Source organism: Chlorocebus sabaeus, chromosome 11, assembly GCF_047675955.1.
Source record: "Chlorocebus sabaeus isolate Y175 chromosome 11, mChlSab1.0.hap1, whole genome shotgun sequence".
Classification (NCBI taxonomy): domain Eukaryota; kingdom Metazoa; phylum Chordata; class Mammalia; order Primates; family Cercopithecidae; genus Chlorocebus; species Chlorocebus sabaeus.
The window spans coordinates 64,793,995-64,818,570 of NC_132914.1; the positions used below are offsets into that span (position 1 = coordinate 64,793,995).

At 39.8% G+C, this 24,576-nt stretch overlaps 1 long non-coding RNA gene across 1 annotated transcript; it reads right to left on the bottom strand.

Moving 5' to 3' along the window:
* Positions 1-14: 14 nt before the first annotated feature.
* Positions 15-19,974, bottom strand: LOC140712863 (uncharacterized). Its single transcript, XR_012094666.1, has 3 exons — positions 19,850-19,974; positions 17,121-17,271; positions 15-629 (listed from the first exon to the last, which is right to left on the bottom strand). It is a non-coding gene; the product is annotated as an uncharacterized lncRNA (long non-coding RNA).
* Between the last annotated feature and the right edge of the window lie 4,602 nt (positions 19,975-24,576).

A 24,576-nucleotide genomic window follows, 5' to 3' on the forward strand; every position in this document is an offset into this window, starting at 1 on the left:
CTCTACTAATTTTCTTTTTCTGTAAGATATTTTATTTCAAAATCTGAATTCTTCCACCAAGGGGATTTTTAGGAATCAAATTCTCATAGTTGGTGAGAAACCGGTATATTGAACATATAAATTAATTACATTGTATGATATTTGAGATTTTTCATTAGCTATCATCTGAAATATCACATTAATATTCATTCATTGGCTTTTTGGTATAAATCTTACTTTTAAATCAAAGTATAGAAGAGATTTTGAGAGAAATGCTCTCAAATAGCATAGCATAGATGAGACATAATTGATGATTTTATTATGCTTCAATGCCAATTGTCTTTAGGATCCAGTAGGGAAACAGAGGGTGGCATTAAAAAAGTTTGAGTTGTGATTCAAATACCAGGTGTCCAAATGGAAACCTCTATATTAGAAGCATATTTTTCCTACAGAATTTTATCTAAGATGGGCTGGAAGGGATCTGGAGACCTGCAAGAATGTGTTTAGGGATGGCAAAGATAAAAGTCTCTGAGTAATGTGGGAGGAAGACTGGGTGTTGATGGTGTTTCCTTGACTGCCGTGGTCCCAGTAGCTTCCTCCTCTTGAGTCTGGCTGTGTTCATTGTTAATGTCAGGAAATCAGGCAGCATTCTATGGAATGATGAAGAGGATCTCAGATAAGTGAGAATTAATTACATGGGATAGGCATTGCCTAAAAGCTGTCATTCTTCGGTTGAGTGCCTGCAGGGGACAATTGGATCCTCCTACAGTATAATTACCACCTTATAGTGGAGTGACCTGATTTGTAAAAAGACAGCAGTGATAAAATAACATTTACATAGCAATTTATACTTTACAAAGAGATTTCATGATGATTTCTTTATTTTATCTTTGTAAAAACTCTGCAAAGTAGATAGGGCAGGGAGAGCTACCCTTTTTCTAAAAGATGAAGAAACAGAGAGAGATTGACTTGCCCCTAATCATACAACTAGTGTGTAGGAGAATCCTGGCCTCCCGGGAGCGCTCTTGCCACCACACCTTGCTCTACTGGTGAGTAGGGAAACCACCCAACTTTTCAGACCCACAGCGCAAGAGAATGTGCAGCCTGCTGCAAGGGTGTGTGTACATGGATATGTGAAAGTTTGTGGTTATGCTACAAACAGGGAGCGTCACAGTAAAAGACACTATTTTATATAAGAGAGGTGGCACAGGGAGAAAGAGAAAGAAGGAGAGGGAGAGAGAATGAGAGTAAAAGTGAGAATAAGAGGGTAGATCTTGAGGAAAGAAAGAGGAAGATGGAACCTGAAAACTGTACACTAAAACTAAAAACCAAAATGTCAAAACTTTTTTTGTTTTTGTTTTTCAAGACGGGGTCTTGCTCTGTTGCCCAGGCTGGAGTGCAGTGGAGTGATCATAGCTCACTGCAACTTCCAGCTCCTGAGCTCAAGTGATCCCCCCAACCCCAATCTCCCAAGTTGCTGGGACTACAGATACACACAACCACGCCTGGCTAAGTTCTTTAAAATTTATTAATTAAAAAAAAATTTGTTTTAAAGATGAGTTCTCACTGTGTTGCCCAGGTGTCTCAAACTCCTGGCCTCAAGTGTTCCTCCCACCTCAGCCTCCTGAGTTGCTGGGTTTACAGGTGCATGTCACTGCACCTGGAGTAAACATTTCCTAAGGGAACAAAATAAAAGGGAGAGAACTCACAGAAATGAGAACACTCAAGTCTCAAGCCCTATGTAGTAGAAGCAAAACACTATCACTATAAAGAAACGCCTGAAAAAACATGCAGTCTAAACTCGCAGAGCTCCTTATCTGGAAGGAGCATACTATCTAAAAGGAATGATATCCGTAAAGCTCACTGGAGATAGGCTCAGGGTGGTAGGTAGTTGGATTTTCCAGGATCAATAGATTGCTGGAGGCGAGTACCAATAATGGAGCCAGTGGATGGCCACCTCTAAGAGGCTGGGTCATGTTTCAACTTTTCTTGTAAGGGAAACTCCCTAGCCCCATGGTTTCCCAGCATTCAGGGCAGCACAAGAACCATTAATGGGAAGAGAAGGTAGGTGCTAGACTCAAAATCTGTACTGGATCTCTCTTTCACTCTGACTTGGCCACTTCATTTAGAGTCTCTTGTTGCAGGGCTTTGGTCAGGAGCTCTTTTATAGGCCTGCTAATGCAGAGGGTATAGTTATCATGTGAAGAAGTTCTCTCTGATCCCTGAGGGTACAGAAAAGAAAAGGCTTGCATGAGTACTGAGTGCCAATGAACCTATTAAAAAGATGTTCTGTTTGTTGCACCTCCTGGAACACTTGTTCAATCAGTGCATAGAGCCTGAGCATACTTTGGAACTGGGAGGGAGGACAAGTGCCTGAGGAGTGCACCTGTCAGATATTGCTTGTTAACGACTGTCTCTTTCCACTAACCCTGGACATAGCTAGCCAAGCCACTGTCATCAATCAACCCGTCTGAATTGACATAATAAATGACATCTCTTTGCCAACTTTCTCCTGGATATCTGGGTAACATTACACACTTGTTACACTTTTGTGATAGGCAATGTACAGTTTTGGGGGGACATGCAACATGAGAAGGTGAGACAAGCTTAGGTTCCCCAGGTGAATTTTTGCCCCTATTTTACCATGGGCCAGAGTCATTCAACGCTTTAGTCCTTTGAAAGATGTAGCGGCAAGAATAGAAAAGGTAAGGTGATGTGCCACCCAGGTATGGAGCCCTCCAAATGCTATGGGCATATAAGCACTCTTGGAAACATATCTGTCCACTGTGAATGAAAACTAATGGATCAGAACCAACTACTTTTAGAATAAAATATCACAATAAAAATATGGTAAAAGAAAATAAATAAGAGAAGGAGAAAACATCCACAGATCACTGGCTGCTTGGATTTTTCAAAGAAAAGTATGTAGCTGGTGCTATTTTTACGCATCTCTGGTATATTTCCAAGGCCACAAAATGAGTTGACAATGATTTACTGACTTTCTAACATAATTTGCAGCTGCTTTGTATCTCAAACTGAGTCTCAATTTAATCGTGAATTGATCGCAGCTATGGGTAAAATGCAAACTTCAATTTAGCATTGGGTGAGAGAGTAAAGTCAAAACAACCACTTGTTTCTTGATTCAGCCAAGTAATTGGTTGATCTGGGGAAGAAGAAAACAATTGTTTGAGAAAATTGGTCAGAAAGATCTCAGCAGACTCTCAACACAGGCCCAGCCACTGAGCCTGCAGCCATGTCCTTATTGCTCTTTCCCCAACATACTGTTCCCTCAACACACCAACGTTCTGTGATTATCTGATGAGACCACTAGAAACCCTGAATGGCTCAGTTGTCTCTCCTGCCAGTCTCCTTTCGTCTTACTAAGGTTTATTATGTGTGAAAGAAATAAATGCATTAAGTGGAAAAGTGATAGAATTGAAAAGACAATGAACAGCTGCATTGAAATACATCTTTTCAATTTAGTGCTTTATTTAAGGGTTTCAGCTCAGCATAGAGACATTATGTTTTCTTGAGCCATCCAGGAAATCATATCAGTTACAAGAAGGCTGGCTCACTTGAGCCTCTGATTTGCCTGCCCATTTAATGGAGAAGATAAAAGGCTGCATTACAGTCTCTACTTTGTCCTTCATGGGACTCCATCTCAATTCTCTTCAGTCATCCACACTCTTTTTTTCCAAAGACCTATTGACTTCAGCGAGGTTTATTATTGCAAAGGCAATTTGGTTAGATGCTCAAAAGAAAAATGCTTGACTATCAGAAACCACTATCTAAGCTAATTGCCCTTTGAGTGCAAAGTAATACAGCTAAGAATCCTTGGCAAAATTAAAAATGCATCCAACCTGACAATTTTCACGTTGGGTTAAGGTCAAATTACTTATACTTATTCATAAATGAACTTTCCTGACCTTGTTTTATGATTAAAAATTGTATAGCACATTGAATAATTACATAAATATCCTTAGTGTACGTTGGATACATTAATAGCATTATGGGGATAGGGAAGCTACGCAAGGCCCCAAACTCTACCTCTAAAAATTGTATCCTTTTATCATGTGCACCCATAGCCCCTTTTATATTTGTTTAGTACTTCCCTCATTATCTTAAAGTTCTATTTTATTTATTTACCTGTTTATTTTACTGGTATGATTTTTCATTTGGATGACTACTCTTTAGACCTGTTGAGAATGCAGACCCCCTGGGGGCAGCTGACCAGCCTTAAAGTGAAAACTGGTGTTCACAAGTTTATCACACTGTCCTTGCTGAAGTAGCTTAAAGCAGATTCTAGTTAACATACAAATCTCTTGTGAGAGCAAAGTTAGGAAATATGGTAGAAGTCAAAGGGTATAATGGTTAATACTGAGTGTCAACTTGATTGAAGGATACAAAATATTGATCCTGGGTGTGTCTGTGAGGGTGCTGCCAAAGGAGATTAACATTTGAGTCAGTGGGCTGGGAAAGGCAGACGTACCCTTAATCTGGGTGGGCACAATCTAATCAGCTGCCAGCATGGCTAGAATATAAGCAGGCAGAAAAATGTGAAAACAGAGACTGGCCTAGCCTCCCAGCCTACATCTTTTCCCTGTCCTAGATGCTTCCTGCCCTTGAACATTGGACTCCAAGTTCAGTTTGGGGACTAGGACTGGCCCTCCTTGCTTCTCAGCCTGCAGATGGCCTATTGTGGGACCTTTTGAGCATGTGAGTTAATACTCAATAAACCCATATATATACATGGGTTTTCCCCAACAGACTATTCTTTCCCCAACAGACTGTTCCCTCAATGGCATTGACATTCTGTGATTATCTGATGAGACCACTAGAAACCCTGAATGGCTCAGTTGTCTCTCCTGCCAGTCTCCTTTCCTCTTACTAAGACTTATTATGTGTGAAAGAAATAAATACATTAAGTGGGAAAGTGGTAGAATTGAAAAGACAATGAACAGCTGCATTGAAATGTATCTTTTCAAGTTAGTGCTTTATTTAAGGGTTTCAGCTCAGCATAGAGACATTATGTTTTCTTGAGTAATACAGGAAATCATATCAGTTACAAGAAGGTTGTAATAAACCCTATATATGGGTTTATGAAGAAGGTGGGTATAGATAACTGCATTTTTGCTAAAAGGGAAATTGATCAGTGGGTTACCAGAAAGTATTTTGTTTAGATGCAAAGAAATGTAGCATGTTTTTAAAGCAATGATATAGCAGAAGGGTGAATAGGAGATTCAAGAGAAGGAATAATTGCAGTCAAGTCGTATATACCCATAATAAATCCATATATATGTGTGTATGTATGTGTATATGTATATATTCCACTAGTTCTGTCCCTCTAGAGAATGCTGACTAATACAAAGGGACTTCAGAAAACTCTGTTAGTCCCATCTTTATCTCTCTCTTTTTAATTTCTTCTTCCTTTTTAGCGTCTTTCAACATTCCTTCAACATTTCCATTTATAATAAACAATCTTAAACACAACTCATTCCTCTGCAAAGATGTGGAATGTTTTTCCTATTTTCCTTACATTAAGTGAGTCATAACTTACTGAAACTTAGTGGAAAACCTACTGACAAAAGAAGACTACCGATAAGATAAAACCACTGGGGAAATGGCGTGAAGCAAGGAAGAGGTCCCTATGCCTCTTGAACAGGGCTGATAAGAGTGAAATAGGTGCTCTTCAGAGTCAACGGAAACAGTAAGGATGGTGGGGTTTATTCTAGGACCACATAATAAGAGGAATAAAAGTGCTATCTATAGTAATTACATTTTTTACATCTACCATATTGGCCAAAAAATTGATAACATGAAGATGTGTGGAAATGCATTCATAAGTTATTGGCAAACATACATTTTTACATGCTTTATAGATGTCCATTTGCCAATATCTATTAGAATTACCATTGCATATAAATTTCAACCCCCAAATTTCACTTCTAGGAATTCATTGTTCAGATCCATGTACATGTGTAAAGACATATGTAGGAAGATATTTCTTGCAGCATTGTTTATAGTAGCAACTAAAATAAACAGTAATAAGCAAATGGTAAAATAAAATATGGCACATACAGCTCAATGCTATATGTAGTCATTTATTAAAAAATGAGGCAGCTCCATATGTACCCATAGACATGGAACATTCCTTGCCTCAGTTATCTATCATAATGTCATGTAATACATCATCAAAAATTTAGTGGCTTAACACAATAAACATGTATTTAGCTTAATCATCTCATCTGTAGGTTGATGATTTAGGCTGTGCAGTTCTTCTGGTTTCATTTGGGCTTTCTTGCATATCTGTGGATCAGCTAGATGTTGGCCAGAGTGATCAGAGGAGAATCTTTTCCCCATCCACCATCAAATGTGCCATCATACCTCCATTGGTGCCCATATATTGTGCCTTCCCTTGTGTCATAGCAGGTGTGCTGTCCTGGCTCCTGTCTGAGGCTCACTCCTCTATGAGGTTATCTACTCATTGACTTCACTCTGCGATTATTCCTTCTCTTGAATCACCTACTTATCCTTCCGCTATACCATTGCTCTAAAAACATGCTACATTGCTTTGCATCTAAACAAAATACTTTCTGGTAACCGACGGATCCACTTCCCTTTTAGTAAAAATGCAGAGTTATCTATACCCACCTTCTTCACTTCCTCACTTTCCATTCTTTCTTGAACCCACTCTGTCAAGCTGTTGTCCCCACCAATCCACTGATACTACTTTTGCCATGATTTCCATATTGCCATGTCAAATGATTCTTTCTTCATCCTCATCTTTCTCAAACTCTTGGTAGCAGTTGGCATAGCTGATCACTTTATCCTTCTTGAAACTCTCTCTTCTTTTGGCTGCAAGGAAACCTCTCTCCTGGTTTTCCACCTATCTCACTGGTCACTATTTCTCATTTTCTTTGGCTGAATCTTTTTTATCTTCCTAACTCTTAAATGTTGGAATACTCCAGGCTCAGTCCTCAAATCTCTTTTCTTTCACAACTCATTTCCTAGATGATTTCATCCAACCCCATACTTTTAAATATCAACTATATGTTGATAGATCTCAAATATACTCCTCTATCTTGTGAGAAATATTATTCCCTTTCTGTGGAAAAATCCGATAAATAACCCTAGACATGTATCTTTCATTAGTATTGATTTTACTTCTTAGAAGTTGATAGTTGGGTGGAATGGTATATTTTTCAATTCTCTTGCTATTATTAAATTGCTCTTAAAAAGACAGCAACATGTCACATTTCTACCAGAAATAGTGGAGTATACTTTTTCTTGCAACTCTGGCAATAATAGGTATTCTCATTTCATTTTTATGTCTGATGGGTTCAAGGAGATGTAAACTTTTAGTAAGTGGTGGCAACAGTCTATCTAGTGTAACTGACTAGCTAGAGTAGCAGAGTGAGAGGTGGTAGGAGGGTTATTGTTGAAATAACTAATATCCTGTGCTGTGTACTGTAAGAGAAGAAAAGAGAATAGAAGAGGATGGAGTTTTCTGTAAAGGTTCTAGTAGAAAAGCTGACCAAGCTTCCTAATGTGATGAAGATTGTGGTCCAGAGACTTTTGGAAATACAGTAAATGTCCACTTTAGGCAATTGTATTGATTAATATCAGGTGCAGCTGAAAGTAACAGAGACAATAACAATACAAAAAACAATATCTCATTTGATAGTCTGGAGGTAGCAATTCAGGAATTCAAGGCTGGCAAGGCCCTGCCCAGTGTCAGCCTTTTCTATCTGTTGAGCTGAAATTCGTGGCCTCAGTTCCCAATGTCACCTCATAATCAAGTATGGCTGCTGGAGCTCCAGCAATTACATCTACATCAAGTGTAAAAAGGAAGAAATTGAAGAAGAAGAACAGATTCCATCCATTTAAGGACATTCCTAGAAACTGCACACACCAATTCTGCTTATAGCTCATTGGCAAGACCAGGAAATGTCTATTCCGGATGGTCAGCTGAAAATTGAGAGTTCTTTTTCCAGGTTGACTGAGAGAAGTAGAATGTATAATGGAGGAAATTAGACATTTCTGAAACAGCTATCGTTGGGTCTCAAGTAGAAATTGTCTAAGAAAAGGCTTAACTACAATGATGATGACAAGTTCCTGGGTTTGGGTTATTAAACAGAGCCTTAGATAGGAACTGATTATCTTGAACTAAATAGACATGATTGTGTTCATTTCTACAAACTTCCTAACTTGTGATTCTCAACTAGCGTTGATTTTACCCCCCAAGAGACATTTAGCAATTTGAGACATTTTAGTTTATCCTAATTAGGGAGATGGTGGATGCCACTGGCATTAATGGGTAAAGGCTAAACATCCACAGTATACAGGACATTCATACAATAAAAATTATCTAGTCCAAAAATGTCATCAGTGCTGAGGTTGATAAACCTTTCCGTAAACAAGTCATAAAGGCTTTAGTCAAATTTCAGGGTCTAAGCAGAGAGCTATGTGCATTACCAATTTTAAGCGATTAAAATAATTAAATTTCATATTGCTCTGGCTTAATCTGGGCCATGGAATTCCTCATTTGATCCACTGGGCAAGAAATTAAGTAATTATTTCCCCAAAACACAGTGACCTCTTTTTATGTAAAATTTTTGTGTTGCTATGTGGCAATGTGACCTATCATTATAACATCAGTACGATCATTTCAGAATCACTTTCAACCCTCCAGACTTTTCTGTCCTTCCTGAGATGGTTGATGTTTTCCTTTCTCTTATTTCCTGTTTCTCGCTGCACTTACCACATTGCACAGTAATCACATGTTGACATGTCCACATGTCCGAATCCCCCACTGGATCACAAGCTCCTTTAAATCAGGGACAATACTTTATTTATTTTTGTATTTCTAGTGCCCAGTGCAGAGTATGCAACTTAGCAGGTGCCCATAAATACACATTGAACTGAACTGAGCTCCTGTTATCCTTGGGCCTCTCTTCATTCCAGTCCTGCTTGGATATCTTCTGGTTTGGCACTCACAGCAAAGATCCTATCACTACTTATGTTAGGCAAAATGCTTCCCATTCTGGCACTTCATCTAAAATCCAGAGGGTGGGAAAATTCAGAGAACAGGAACTAAGGTGTCAATAGTTTAGCTTCTCCTGTGCCCTCTCTGAGTCAGCTGCCTTTCTGTGGTTACATTTTCTCCCAACCACAGCCAGCTTTCAAATATAAATATCAACTAAAAACTCATTGAGGTGGTTTTTGATGTAGGCAACAGAAATTGAGTGTGTTCCATTTTAAATTTTTCTTAAGTGAAGGATGATACCACCTGGCCTGAAGTTGGCAGGTTGGTTCCAAGGAGGTTGAGGAACAAAGGTGGAGGAGGCAGGAAACCACAGGAGTGAAAATGTTGGCAGGCCCAGGAGTAGGATGAGAATTTACTGCAAACTGGCAGGTGGTGTCAATTTTCTGTTTTGGTTCATGGAAGAGGTTAGCTATCATGAGAGTCCACAGGCCTATCCACGCATCCTTCAGCAGGCTTCTGTTGAAGGATTCTTCTGCCTGGAGACTAGGTAAGGTGGTTTCTCTTTCACTAAGAACATATCATATCCAACAGAATCCAGCACATTCCATTTAGAGACTTTCTTGAGACCAATTTATATAACCTAACATCTATTAGGTAAAAAAGGATCTTCTCACAGCACCATGAATAGAGACCGCTTCTTCTGACCATTCATCCATCCTCATGTTTTTTTAGGGGGGGGCGGAACAGGGGGTGATTTGGGGGTTATGGTCTATTTAATGAGATGAATGGCCAATAATCTTTTAAGAATGTCAAGAATACAATATCTTCTATACTGCTGTGATGCCTCTATTGAGATTTACTGAATGGCCGTGCATGAAACTTGAATTGACCAAGACCATTTGTTCATTCATACATTCAGTCATGCAAACATGCATTTAATTTATATTAATTGAGCTTTTACTAGGAGCTAGATGTTCATGAAGATTGTAAGACACTTTTACTAGGAGCTAGATGTTCATGAAGATTGCAAGACACAGAGCATGGTTCTGTCCTGGTACAATCCAGGCAAGATAAAGATAAAACGTGGTATGGGGATAAGAACAATGGTGACTAAGAGCTTAGGAAAATGGTACAGAGTCAGAGTGTCAGTGAGTTCAGAAGAGTAAGCAGTTCTTCAACACAGACTCCAGAGGTCAGGAAAACTTGATGAGAAGTTGAAAATTGAGCTGAGTTGGCCAGGCATGGTGGCTCAAGCCTGTAATCTCAGCACTTTGGGAGGCTGAGGCGGGCAGATCACAAGGTCAGGAGATCGAGACCATCCTGGCTTACACGGTGAAACGCCATCTCTACTAAAAATACAAAAAAATTAACCAGGCGTGGTGGTGGGCACCTGTAGTCCCAGCTACTTGGGAGGCTGAGGCAGGAGAATAGTGTGAATCCGGGAGGCAGAGCTTGCAGTGAGCCCTGATGGTGTCACTGCACTCCAGCCTGGGTGACAGAGTGAGACTGTCTCGAAAAAATAAATAAATAAATAAATAAATAAATAAATAAATAAATAATAAGAAAATTCAGCTGAGTCTTGCAGGGTAGGTAGGATCTGGACGTGCCTTAGGGCTTTACACCAGTGGTTCTTTTTTCATAGAATGCTCTAATGCTTGGCTAAATCCTCTTAATTTTTTTTTTATCTCAGATTAAAAGTAATTCCCTCAGAGAAGGCTTCCATGACCCACTGGATTAGGTAACATGCTACCTTTGCATGTCATCAGAATGCCTTGTAGTTCTGTGTAGCACTTATCAAAACTAGAGTTTAAAGCTCCTGAAGGAGGGACTATGTTTGTCGTGTTCACCTTTGAATCCCCAGAACCTATTAAAGTTTTTGAAACTGAGTAGGTACACCATAAATATTTGTCCAATAAATAAATGAATACGTAGGTGTAGAGAAACAGTGGGTGTTCCTGAGTAGTATGAGCAGATGTAGACATGAGTCTTTGCATGGCAGGCTGTGACGTTCTGTGTAGATTGCATAGTATACCTGTGTATGGAGCAGTGGAACGTGATTGTGAGGGTGGGATGTCTAATATCAGGGAAGGAGGTTAGTCTTTTTCTATTGGTCATGAGACTGTGGAAACAACATACTGAAATTGATAATTTAGGAAAGTAATCTGTTTATATTACAAGAGTGAATTTGATAAGGAAGAGGATTTGTACAACTTTGTATCTTTGATAATTAACAGAAACAGGACTGCCTTTCAAGAATCTGGAGTAGGAGCTAGTTTATTAAACAGTGACTTCATGTTTTCAAACTAGAGACAATAAGGGTCAAATCCCTACCTCATAGAGACATGGTGATAGCAATATATACATGGAAAATGGAAGCCCCTCATTCCTATGATAGGTTGTGTAACCCCCATGCAGATTTATTCTGAGGATGCTAAATATACCAATCAGACTGGTCCTTCATTTAGGAAATTGCACAATGAAGCTTTAAGGAATAAAGCGTAGTTCCTTCCATGAGTTCATCTGAACTGAAATGTCTTTTGAAAACTCAGATAGCAATATCCTCTCCCACTACTCCCCTGACCTTTCCCTTCCTTGATTCCCTTCCTCTTTAATTACCTGAACTCTGGCTCATGTGTGGAGAATTTATTTCATTCTACAGCCTCCCAAGTATTTACTCGTAAAGGGATGTCCTAGAGGCAGAATGGATCCATGTGATCCTGAACGCTGATTATGTGGCTTCCACCATCCTGTGGGCTCTTCACTCTTCCCTTCATTAGACCTTCAGTTAGACTATAAACTCCTTGAGGACAGGGTCCAATCATAATTCACCGTTTCATCCATTTATCATTACCTGCATTTTGTGCAGAATAGCTCTCTGGCATATTTGTTGAATGACTCAAGAATGGGTCAGAAGTTTAGATGCAGTTTGCTGGCTCTCATCTGGGAATGAGAGAAAGTCTCATACAGACCCTCTAGAACTAGGACTTTTCTGGAATCAGAGTAGAATCAGTCTCACCAATTTTGGTGGGTTCTGGTTTCACTTTAGCCAGACTTGGCTACCTGTCCTTTTAGTCATCTGACCAATTTAGCTGTGCTACTAGGTCCAGGCTTCTTACTTGGGAGGGGCCTGGCACATGCTAATAATTCCAAGTCAGAGTTGCAGTAGAGTTGAGAGGGATAGGAAATAAAAATGTCCCATTCTGCGACTGGAAAGTATTCTATTAAGATCTATTAAGATTCATGAAAATGACTGTCTAACATTATGGTATGTGTGGAATTGCTCACACATATGTGTATTACGCACATGTAATAAACACGTAAATGAAGTTTGTTGTTCATTTCACCCCATCTTGTAAATACAATTCAGACAAATGGAAGAGTTGGCAGAGCAGTGGAAACGGCGTTAGAATCAGATTCTATCTTCCCAATAATTTAATAAGACTCAGCCTTCTCACCTATAAAATAAGGAGTTGGAATACAACAGCTCTTAAGAGCACTTCTAGCTCTCAAATTCCATTATTCATCAGCCTGCCAGATAATACATCTTCCCCTGCCAAATATGGACTCAACACCCCACCTGTTCCAGAAGCTCCCCCAGATACCCCTATCCACCTCCCTGGTTTCAGCCTCCTACTTCTCCAGCCTTCTCCAAGGCATTCTTCTCTCCCACTGCCAGCCCACATCTAAAAAAATGACTTCTTTTTATCAACTCTTTTCTCTTTGCTTCCTCTTTCTGTATTTAAACCAGATTCGTTTTCAATATTGTTTGTTCACTGACTAATGAAGACAGTCTGCAGTATGATTTTCACGAGTCCTAGGCACTTTTGCCTTCATGAGCCCCTTACTCCATTAAAAAATATTAAAACTGTTATTTTACAACTGTGTTAGTATAAAGTATTATTTTAATACTTTATATTAAAACATTTTCTGCAGTCTCAAAACTATTTTGTGTGTGTGTGTGTGTTGTGTGTATGTTTACCACTATGCCTAATGGATAGGTTGGCTCTGGAGGAAATAAGTAATCAACTAAGTATAGTATGGTAATTATGCACATGTCCTGTGAATAAGCAATAGACCTACACCCAAGAAAATTATCATTTTTTCTTCAGTGGAGAGAAGGAAAGGTCAAAAACAATTCAGGAAGTTCGAAATAGTAGATCAGGGTTCAGGAAAATCCTCCTTGACTTGCTGGTCTACTATGACCCTGAAAGTCCTCCATTTAGCAGGCAGCAGTCTACCTAATCTCTGTGCCATCATTTACTCATCGAACATCGTATATGCTGCAAGCACTGTTCAGGTGCTTGGGATACATCTGTAACTATCACAAACAAGGTTTCTTCTTTTCACCTCCCTGTCATGTAAATCTGAATAAGAAGACATAGCTTCTTGAAATGCATTATTTCCCACTTTATGCAGTGGGAGCAAGGGGCAGATGTATTTCCCAGTGGCTTGGGGGTAAGGAGACAGCAGCACTCAGAGCTCCCTGGCGATGCTCATTAGGGAAGGCTCTGCCTGAGGAGTCCCTTAGTGGCAGTCATATGATTACTAAAGATTATATTTCTGAATCAAGATTGCTCTTCTGAAGCATGTTTGGGGGGAGTTCCTTGCAGGTGCTTTATTTCTCTAAGAGTTGATGTTAAATATATTTGATATTGATGTAACTATTGCAACATAAATATTTTGCCTTAAAATAACAACTTTGGTTCCTTTTAAATTTTTGTGGAAAAAAAAAAAGGATGACCCGATTTTATTTTCAAGGTAACAGGTGGAGGCTTCCAAATTTTCTACATGGAAGTAAGAAAAAGAACACCAAATGTTCTGTGTTTGCAGGGAAAACTCAAAGCATAGCTAATTCAAGCAATACCATTTGTTAATTTATCACAAGTGGGAGATGTAAAGAGGACTTTTGAACCGAAATCTAATAATCCAAAATTAGGTGTGGTCCATGGTGCTAGGCATTTTTTACAGGTGAGTTTTGTTCTTGTTCTTTGAAACTTGGTGGCTATTGAAAAGACTTTAGTGTTATTTTCCTATTAGTTTAGACTCTAGGCTGGCTAGTCTTATTGTTTCCAAAGTTGTAGAGGAAGTTGTTGGCTCCCACTGGGAAAGAAAGGAAGACATTAGACGCTATCTTATAAAGGGAGCTGCATCTCTTTTGAGATTCATGCATAGAAATCAATTGGGTAGAGAGCAATTGCATGGGATGCTAACAAGGGTAGAGATGTTACCAGTCATCGTTCTAAGTCTTCACTGTCTCCAAGCTTACCATGGTCTGTACATGTTATTTTTTCTGACTTTATTCTACATGCTGAGTGAACTGATCAAATTCAAAGAATAAACAGTCATTATTTATAGGGAGCTTTTGGCATGGACTCTTACATCACATAGGGTCATTCTTTGACCCCCTGCCCCCCCCGATACACACAAAAAGCTACTTAAATCTAAGTATCTTTTGTTTATAGGAAGATTCTTATGAACAGCAAGCAGACTTTTAAAAACAGAAAAATTTCACTGTAGTCTGGATGGTTTGGGGCTTATACCATGAAATAATAAAGTCTGTATAATGTACTCTTAATTATGAGCTCATTTCTATGACTTTTTATTTCGCTCTGACTTCTTATTTTATATAAGGTGATTAATTATAGATTGATAATGAATGAAACACAGACTTACATGCCCACGGATTAAATATATCAGTCATTACATTTAGTGGTGAGCCTAACAATGAGAGATGTGCTTCCCTTATGGTGTTTTGTTCGGGGTTAGTGTTAACTAGAATCCTGGGGGAAATTTGGCAAGGAGAATACTACTGAATTAAAACTTTCCTGAGCCGCCTTAGTTCATTGAGCTTAGCAGCAAGAAAGAAAGCCAAATTTGTCAGTGTGGAGAGGTCTTAATAAAAGCAGCCTTTGCTGTTTATCATTTCGTGGCTGACAGTCCTCCAATTGCAGGCGCCCAGAGACTTAACCGTGGCCCCCAGCTCACACGAGCACGCTGTGAGCCAAGAGACTAGGCCGAGCAGCCTTCATCTGGCAAATGCAGCGGGGCAGAGGCAACAGCAAGCATTAAATGCATTTGCCATTGGGTAGGCAGCCTGAAGAGAGCTTTCATCAAGGTTTTAAAGGAGCTAGCAAAAAAAAAAAAAAAAAAAAATCACAGCTCCTCACAGACTCCCTCTCAGAGGAGACACCATGAAAGAGACAAGGAGCCTCATTTGCAGTAATTAGAGGCGCAGTGTCATCTATACATAAATATTTTAGATTTCAGCCATGTAATGAGTTTGTCGTGAATATCAAGACTGAAGGAACGGGAGTGAATGGCTGCACTGAATCCTGACACCAAGAAGATCTCGAAAGACAGTATAAGTGGTTTTGACAAGAAGATGGATTTCCAGGCCTTTTGAAAACCACATGAAATGAAGAAGAAAAAACTCATCCAAAGCATCACATTTTACAAGCCCTCATATGTGATTAGAGACATAAATGCAGCAAAATAACATAGGTACAAACGTGGACACAGAGTCCAATCTAGGTCCAGGTGACGCAGGGTTTCATTAGAGAGGAACTATCTAAGATACCTTCTCTTCTCCTCATGGCTTTCCCTGTGGAAGTCTAAGAATTGTGACAAAGAAGCCTTTGCTTCTTTGCTTTTTACAGAAATACAACTGAATTTGATTCAAGATGTCAAATTTTATCTTCAAAGCTCTAAATAGGTTAGATTTGAGCTGTCTCTCTAGGAAAGAATAATAATGAAACCACCAAAGTTTTAGAAATCGTAAATTCATTGGGTACAGCTTTTCAGGCCCTGGAGACCTGATATTTTGATGATTTTGAGTCAGGACAAAGAATGCCTGTGCTTGCACATAATTAAGAGTGCTTAGAATAATCTTACCTTCTAGGCCAACAAACAAAAGCATCATCAGCATCATATTAATTACTATCATTTGCATGTCTCTCAGAGCCCTGCATGGCAGTTTGCAAACCAGCGTCCTTAACTTTGCTGCCACATAGACATTAAAATTTTCTGACCAAAAGCCCTATGGTTGTCACCCTGGAGAAAAACCTGTAGTTTGGCAATATTGCTCAAGAAAAAATGTTTTACCTCTTCATTATCAGGTCAAGCAAATTTAGCATTTCAAGTGACCTTTACAGAAAACTATTTTAAATTGTGATAACTGCACTTTGGTTGTCTGGAAAAAAATCTGTAATGTGCAAGTAGAACATTTGAATGTTGCATATATCACCTTATATTGGAATTTAAATGTATTATCAATTCCAATATTAGGGGCTAATCAATTCTATGAGTGTGTTAAGTGGCATTATATGTTCATTGATTCTCTAGAATCTTCAGAAATTATTGGAAAACATAGAACAGGTTTTACCCTTGACCTAGTATGATAATAAGTTGAGGAGTTGTCCTAATACTTATAAATATTTAAAAATACAGCAAAGATCCATTATCCACAATTCCAAGGTCTCAAAATTTCTGAAAACTGTAATAATTGACCTGGTGGCAAAATTTAAGCTAAGTTTCTGGCAGCACAACCTAACACAACCTAGCCTTGTTGACATAAGGATATTTACAATCTTTAATTTGTTCAATGTAAACATTAATAAATGTTTCTGTAGAAATATGAGTGTGCCTGATTACAGAGTACTGCATTGGAATTCACATGTAATAATGTAAAGAACACTTACTCTTATACCTTTAAAACCCAAAGGGTTCTGAATCCTGAAATGTGTTGGCCCCAAAGTTTTGTTGAGGAATTGTGGACTTCTTTAACCTGTGTGTTAGGCATGAATCATAGCCCAAGCTATGCTATGCAAAAACATTACTTTGGATGTTTCTTTTAAAACAGCTTAAAGTTGAATCTGACATCCCCAAAGCACTAAGTCATGGCTGGAACACTCTCTCCCGTCTACGTAACTGAAGAAGACATACCGGGTGCCCACAGATCAGGACAAGGTCTTCTAATCTCCACTCCATCATGGTTGCCCCTTAGTTCTCCCTACGGTAACAAAGTCATCCCGATTTGCCAAGAACTTTCCTAGTTTTAACACTGAAAGTCCTGTATTCCATGAATTGCCCCAGATAACATGGGACAGTTGGTCACTCTAGCCCTTCCCCAAGCCTGCCAGGGTTTTGCTGACTCTACCTTTTTGCTTGGATCTTGCTCTTTTGAAGTACACCGTGCAGTTTGGAGGTCCGTTGCTTCCTTGAGACACAGTAAGGAGTGGTTCCAATTTGGGGTGCTCACGGGATCCACAGATCTCTCCTTTCTTTCCTCTGTCTCCCCATCTCCTGATCTGCAAAAACGTGCACTTTCTCTCAGCCCTCACCAAGACATCTCCCATTGTCTTTCAGTGGGCTTATGTTTACACAAACAGGAAGAACACTAAATTGAGATGGCATCTGCTTTCTTCCCAGCAAAAATACCTGAGGCACAGAGGCCAAAAAAGCCTACTTAAAGTTGAGGAAGGGGAATACAAAGAGAACAAGCCCAAATTAACACATTAATAAACTGCCCTGCCACACTTCATCTGTTTTACAGAGGCTCCCTTCTTCATTAATTCAATATGGTGAAGCCTTTAGAGGGAGCACCTTCGTTCTCATAAACCCTTTGTTTGGACAGTGAGGCACAGGTTGTACTATCATCTTACACTTCTTTAATTGTTGTATGCTTTAAAACACTCTTTCACATACATTATCTCATAGTAGGGCAAATATTATTATCCTCACATGTAGACAGAGAAAGAAATAAAGACCTGAAGAAGTGTAAATGATGTCATCATCAGCACCCCTCAGTCAGTATTTTTTGGCAACTCCATGCAAACAGTTTTTAAGAGTCTCAAAAGCCAAATATTACCGTCTTGATAGCTGCTTTGGTTTCCTAAATTCAGAGGTTTTTTCTTTTTTAAAGTCTTTTGAATGAGTCTCTAAGGATTGATATCCCCAAATAATATTTGCATTTGGCACTGTACAGTGGATACAAAAACAAAAACAAACAGTCAACAAAAAAGAATACTGCTCTTTTACACTTGTGAGGACAACAAAAGCTTAAATGCATCTAGATGCAAAAACATTTTCAACACACAGTTCATAGGAATGTCACCCAGATACAGTAACTGAGAGACAAATGGGATTATTTGTTCTGGAAGAAAGTGCATCGGTATTGTGATGGTAAACCAGCCTCCTCCATTGCCACTTTGTTTCTTCCCAGCAGAATCACAAATTCATTTAGGTACCTACTCCACCCCATGAACCTCAGGAGAAGCTGAGTTCCAGGGGTGGATGTAATTGGTCTAAAGCTAGCATTATCTCTTCTTTCCAAGAATTAGCCAGAAGTTCCATGTGACTCATTCTGATCAACAGGATGGAAGAAAAGATTTGCTGGAAGCTTCTGGAAAAACTTTTACACATGTAAGAGACAGATATACAGTTTCCCTCTCCCAGCTGATGGGAGTGAAGATGCTGGTAACCTCAAGCCCTCCTGGTAGCTGTCCTACATCCTGAGGGACCTGCCTGAGATGGTATTGATGGGAGGATAGAGAGGAAGAAGTTCCCAGGTTATTGATAAAATCACTGGACAACTGGGTCAGCCAATTCTGAATCCTGTCTTACCTCTGGACTTTCTTTTATGTAATGTAACACTTGTCCTAATTATTTGAGCCAGATAGAGTTTGGTTTTCTGTTCCTTGCTGCCAAGAGCATCCTAACTGACACAAAGAATTATTCCTCTTCCACGTTTGTCTTTCTTTCACAGATGAAGAAATAGGGACCCAGAGAAGTCATATAATGTATACCAAGGTCACACAACCATGATTAAATACCTTTTTTGTGTGTGAGATAGGGTTTCACTCTGTCACCCAGGTTGGAGTCCAGCGGTGCAATCTCAGCTCACTGCAACCTCTGCCCTCCCGGGCTCAAGTGATTCCTATGCCCCAGCCTCCTGAGTAGCTGGGACTGCAGGGGTGCACCACTGCACCCAACTAATTTTTGTATTTTTTGTAGAGATGGATTTTGGTAATTTTGCCCTGGCTGGTCTTGAACTCCTGAGCTCAGGCAATCCACCCACCTCAGCCTCCCAAAGTGCTGGGATTACAGGTGTGAGCCACTGCACCCAGCCTGTTTAAATGCCAACTTTATAAACCTAAGATTAGTTGTAAAGGAAATTTTAGAGATGGCTTTCAACATAAGTTGGGTAGCAGATTTATAACAAAGTTCTGGCTGAATTTAGAATAGTAATAAGCTGAGTAATAATACTCAACAGGGAATCTCGGATAACTTCAAGGCACCTTTTGGAGTCCTGAAGTTTCAATCTAGAAATTCCTTATCCTCTCAGCATTATGTCTGCCAAGCCTACATACCAAGAAACCTGGTCCTGGGATGTTCTAGACAACAAGAAGTTCCATTTAACCACCTTCCTTTAAAGCCAAGGGCCAGACTTAGGAAGCCAGCTTCTTGCTTTCTCTCTTCAAGCCCCTACCTGGGTGCTTCTGGAGTATGAGAATCAAGGTACCCAGAAAAAAGAAACCAGCAACCCAAATTGGAGAGAATTTAGACCTTAAAATCTTCTGGGCTCAAAGATTTTCTCATTGGTATCTGCCTTCTGATCATAAAGGTCCCAGAAAACTCAAAACATGTCTTGCAGATCTGAAGCCACCCCGCATCCAGTGTTAGAGTAGCTCAGTCCCCTGTTGTTTTCTACGTTCTTCTCCTTTTCTTCTACTGTGTTTGCCCACACCTCCCACATCTCCACCATATCCAGCCTGGGAAAGGTGCAGCCATGGCTGGGTAGGGGAAGGAAAAGGAGGGGTGATGTGCTGTGCCCTCCCTGAAGCCTCAGCCCCAGAGTGGGGTATTCTTCTATCTCCTAATCCTTACATTTCTGCAGTGGTTCCTGTCTCTAAACTCTTCATGTCTCACTCCACAGTGTTTCTTGATGACATGAGAGTTTTATCCGAGAAACATGGGAAAACTGGCCAGTAAGCCCCTCAACCCCAAACCACACCCACTTTGTGTCACAGCACAATTAGTACGAAGTCCCAGTGTTTGTGTCTGCAGCTTACAGTATTGTTTGCCACCTGCCTTTGGGAGAGGCAGACCTCCTTCAGGGTCTATCAGCGGCAACTTATTGTTTGTATCTTCTATTTGAATTTTTAATATGGATACATTGATAATTTTAATTTAAAATAACTTTCTGCATTACTTCACAACCTGTTTCTTTTTTTTTAGTTTGTGGTAATATGTTGAGAATAGTATGTGATACCCGTAGTGGGAGGGAGGAGTAGATTCCTTTTAACGCGGTTAGAGGAACTCCTTGTTGCTCAGACCAGCACCAAGGCAAGCATCAGTAACAATTTTTCACTGGTAGTGTCCCAAACTTGCCCTGCAAAGCTTAAAAGGAGACGCTCTTCTATGAGGTCCACTGCTTGAATCCAATGCATGTGCTATGCTTAGTGGAGTGTGTTTAGAGCTCCTTTTTCCAACATGCCAAAAAAAAAAAAAAAAAAAAAGATGCCTATGCTACTTCTTGCTTTCTGTCTATTTCTTTCTTGCCCTTAGGCTTAAAAGTAAGCATGATGGAGAACAAGAGAGAAGGCGTGCCCTGGCAACCATTGCCAGGAAACAGATTTCACTGAAGTCATAAATTAGAAAGATAACCCACTTACCGGAGGTGGGTTCATATGCAATGCTGAAAAATCTGCCAGTGTAGAGAATATTGCTACCTTTAGCTTCAGTTTTTTTTTAATCACTCATGTTTGATAATTATAAAGATGTTTAAAGAAGAAATCATGGTGTATAATACTATCACTGTGTAAGCTCTGCTAATACTTTTTCTCATGTAAATGTTTTCTTATGTAAAAATAATAAATATACATGATAACGCAAACATCAGACAGAAATATACAAAACAGAAAGTAAAAGTCTACTTAACATATGCTTCCTGCTTTCTTTAGTTTTTAAGCTTAAATTTGCTAAAGGAGCTTCTTACTTTCAAAAACTTCTTTATACACACATATATAAATGTGTGTTCTTTCTTATTATTTATGTAAAAGAGATAATGCTGCTCACTTTTTTGGTCTTATATCTTTATTTTTCACTTTTTGGAACTCCACATCAATATTTTAATGCTGCTGTATGACTACATCATATTTTATTGAACCAATCTGCTTTGCAAATGTATTGGTCGATACTGTTGTCAATGAATGATTAAAGTACTTTAGCACATTAGAATTAAAATGAAGCTATGATATCACCTCAATTACCATTTATGAATTTATTATCACTACTTAACAAGTGTTTATTGCACACCTAGTATATACCAGACATTTTCTTTCTTTTTTTTTTTTTTTTTTTTTTTTGAGACGGAGTCTCGCTCTGTCACCCAGGCTGGAGTGCAGTGGCCGGATCTCAGCTCACTGCAAGCTCCGCCTCCCGGGTTCACACCATTCTCCTGCCTCAGCCTCCCGAGTAGCTGGGACTACAGGTACCCGCCACTTTGCCCGGCTAGTTTTTTGTATTTTTTAGTAGAGACGGGGTTTCACCGTGTTAGCCAGGATGGTCTCGATCTCCTGACCTCGTGATCCGCCCATCTCGGCCTCCCAAAGTGCTGGGATTACAGGCTTGAGCCACCGCGCCCGGCTTACCAGACATTTTCTTAGGTGCCAGGGATATAAGTAGGATAATCGTCTCTGAGTCAAAAGGGTCATAGCCTAAGTGGAGGGAGATAGCTCAGTAAATCAATAGTTACTGTCACTGCTGAGATATGAATAACAAAAGATGCTATAGCCACTGAGATTAGAAGCCCAGTGTAAACCTAAAGTGTTAATAACGAGAAAATCTTAGAGCAAGCCACATGTGAGAAGGCTTGAAGACATGAAGTAGCACAATGTATTCATGGACGTGCAAGAATTTGGGGGTGGTCAGAGCACAAGTTTCGTGAGTGAATCCAGCCTAGGCAACAGAGCAAGAGTCCATCTCTAAGGTCCTTAAGCTAGAGACAGAGACTGGGGTCAAAGCCATACCACAAACTTTATCCCAAAAGCCATAGGGAGTCATTGAGGTTTTAAGTACTGTGGGGAGAAGGGAAATGGGAGTGATGTGATAATTTTTAAATAATTTAAGAAAAAAGCAAAAATTAAAGATGAAAACAGAGAAACATCTGGCTACAAATTCACTCTCAGCATAAAGAAAGGAAATAAGAGCTAGATAAGAAAAATAAACAGGCTGCAGGTGCAGTGGCTTATGCCTGTAATCCCAGCATTTTGAGAGGCTGAGGTGGGAGGATCGCTGTAGTTCAAGACCAGCCTGGGCAACATGGTGACACTCTGTCTCTACAAAAATAAAAATTAAAAAAAATAACTGAGCATGGTCGCTCAAGCCGCTAGTACTAGCTACTTAAGAGGCTGAGATGGGAGAATCACTTGAGCCAGGAGTTTGAGATTATAGTGAGCCATGATTGCACCACTGCACTCCAGCCTGGGTAACAGAATAATGAAAACCCATCTCTTAAAAAAATGAAAGAAGGAAGGAAGGAAGGAAGGAAGGAAGGAAGGAAGGAAGGAAGGAAGGAAGGAAGGAAGGAAGGAAGGAAGGAAGGGAGGGAGGAAGAAAAAAGAGAAAGAAAGAGAAAGAAAGAAAGGAAGAAAGAAAGAAAGAAAAAGAAAGGGAAGAGAAAGAAGAAAAGGAAGGAAGGAGAGAGAGAGAAAAAAAGAAAGGAAGAAAGAAAGAGAAAAGAGAGAGGAAGGAAGGAAGGAAGGAGAAAAAGAAAGGAAGGAAGGGGAAAAGAGAAAAGGAAGAGAAGGAAGGAAGGAAGGGGAAAAGAGGAAAGAAAAAGGCAGGCAGGCAACAACAACAGAAACAAATTTCAAATGAAAAGTGGGTATGACAGGATACTGAGAGTATGAGCAAGATAACAAATTACTAAAGGATAGTTAAGAAAGGTAAATGAAATTTTGGATACAGTATTCTAACTTAAATCATTCTAATGAATTTAATTCTCAATAAATATATTTCATAAAATTCATCAGGTAAGATGATCTTCGGCAAAGAAAAACTAGGATCCTTCTGAGTGGTGCACTGGAGCCAGCTAAATTGGTCATGGTAGGAGTATTTATACCATGGAAATTGGCCAACACACAAATCAGTTTTGGTTTTGCTTTTGTTTTCCCCCAGAGTGCCTGTTGTTAAACATTTATCAGCACATTATTGATCCCTCCTTGAGTGAAGGAACTAGGAGTCATTGAAAACATCCACAATTTAATTCCTTCCAGAGACACCAAACTGTTTCTATGCCTCCTCCCAATCCCCTCAAGTCCTAAAACCTATTTCATTGTCAAGATTATCAGCACATCCAAACATGTACTGTAAGTCACATCATTACATTTGCAAAGAGATAAATTAAAAAGCATAAGCAAAGACAAGTCCTATGACTCTTGTTGCCCAGCCCTGGTGAAGACCAAGAAGCTGATGACATGACTAGTGGCAACTCTCCATTTTAAGAGCCTGTTTCCCACAGGTGAGAGGGACCCATCACAGGCCTGCAGTGATTCCGATGACTCACAGGAAAGCAGTCCAGCTTGTTTGGCCAGTTCTTGGGTTATTGGACAGTCATCAATAGCTTTGAAGTTACTGAAGTCTCCTCTGGTGCCCTGAAGCTTCATTACTTCCGCGAAATTCAGAGAGAGGTATTCATTTTACTGTTACCACTTTGGTATCATTTATGTTTTCTCTTTCCAGAAATTTCTGTGCCACAGCCAAAGTAATGGGACTGGATCTTTCTTTTTCTTTCTTTTTTTTTTTTTTTTTTTAAGTGTTCGTGATCATGCAACAGATACACCCACAGCCAGTGAGTTTCAAAGCCAAAGGAAAACAACAGGCCTTTGATTAGGCTGTACCTACTCCAGTGCAGGAGGGCACTGCAGCAGCTGGGGGAGCCTGGCTGCACCACCTCTTTTCATTCTCCAGAGGTGGGTGGAAAAGAGTGTGTGGGTTGGAATTAAGGAATTGGGTTGACTAGCCCAAGGCTGGTTGGGAGCCTGCAGTTCAGGGAGAGATTATTGCTTTATTGGCTGCGGTTTAAAAAAAAAAAAAAAGTGACCATCTTACATCATCTCAGCAGGACTGAAAATTTCACATGATTATCAAGGTGCATGAAATACTAGACAGATCCCTGAATGTAAGTGGAAAGGGAAAGGAGGGGTTGGTGGAGCAGAGGTAGATGCCCACTTTCTCACCAAAATAGAACATCAGGACCTACTAATGGGTGCAGGAAAGTGAGTCAGGTCTGGCCTTAAGGATGTATCCTGAATACCCACCAGTGCTCAGTTTCCTTATTGATATATCACTAGATACCAGCTATCATGACTTCTCTGCTCCTTTCCTGTCAATGACCGTCAAACCGAACCCTGCTCGGAAAAACTCTCTTTGCTTCAAGAGGGATTGTGTGGGCTTAGCTCAGGTTCATGGAAACACCTTGCTTGCTGCTTTCCTGCGGAGTGGATGGTGAAAGGAGTTGTTAGCACTAGTCAGCTTTTTCTTATCAAGTAACTTCATTATTTCTAGGGCAGTCACATACCGTTGTTTGTCCCAGACAGAGGGGCTTCTGG